Below are 1,198 nucleotides of genomic sequence, written 5' to 3' on the forward strand. Positions count from 1 at the left end.
GTGCAACCGACGAAGTTCCGTAGCACTTGGCTCGAACGGGCGTACGTACGTTCAGGCCAAGTGCAACGGACGGTGTTACGTAGCACTTTGCTAGAACGGGCGTACGTACATGCAGGCCAAGGGCAACGGACGAAGTTCCGTAGCTATTGGCTCGAACGGGCGTACGTAGGTTCAGGCAAGGTGAAACGGACGAAGTTTCGTAGCTCTTGGCTCGAACGGCCGTACGTACGTTCAGGCCAAGGACAACGGACGAAGTTCCGTAGCTCTTGGCTCGAACGGGAGTAGGTACGTTCAGGCCAAGTGCCACGGACGAAGTTCCGTTGCTCTTGGCTCGAGCTGGCGTACGTAAGTTCAGGACAAGAGCAACGGACGAAGCACTGTAGCTCCTCGGCAGAACGAGCGGACGTTGAGGCAAGAGCAACGGACGAAGCTCCGTAGCTCGCCGGCAGAACGAGCGTACGCATGTTCAGGCCAAGTGCAACGGACGATGTTACATAGCACTTTGCTAGAACGGGCGTACGTACATGCAGGCCAAGGGCAACGGACGAAGTTCCGTAGCTATTGGCTCGAACGGCCGTACGTACGTTCAGGCCAAGAGCAATGAACGAATTTCCGTAGGTCTTGGCTCGAACCGGCGTACGTACGATCAGGCCAAGGGCAACGGACGAAGATCCGTAGCACGTGGCTCGAACGGGCGTAGGTACGTTCAGGCCAAGGGCCACGGACGAAGTTCCGTTGCTCTTGGCTCGAACTGGCGTACGTGCGTTCATACTAAGGACAACGGACGAAGTTCCGTAGCTCTAGGCTCGAACTGACGTACGTACGTTCAGGCCAAGGGCAAAGGACGAAGTTCCGTAGCTGTTTACTCGAACGGCGTACGTACGTTCAGGCCAAGAGCAACGGACGAAGTTCCGTAGCTCTTGGATCGAACGGGCGTACGTACGTTCAGGCCAAGGACAACGGACGAAGTTCCGTAGCTATTGGCTCAAACGGGCGTACTTACATTGATGCCAAGTGCAACGGACAAAGTTCCGTAGCACTTGGCGCGAACGGGCGTACGTACGTTCAGGCCAAGGGCAACGGACGAAGTTCCGTAGCTCTTGGCTCGAACGGGCGTACGTACGTTCAGGCCAAGGGCAACGGACGAAGTTCCCTAGCTCTTGGCACGAACAACCGTACGTACGTTCAGGCCAGGAGC

Source organism: Octopus bimaculoides, chromosome 23, assembly GCF_001194135.2.
Source record: "Octopus bimaculoides isolate UCB-OBI-ISO-001 chromosome 23, ASM119413v2, whole genome shotgun sequence".
NCBI lineage: Eukaryota > Metazoa > Mollusca > Cephalopoda > Octopoda > Octopodidae > Octopus > Octopus bimaculoides.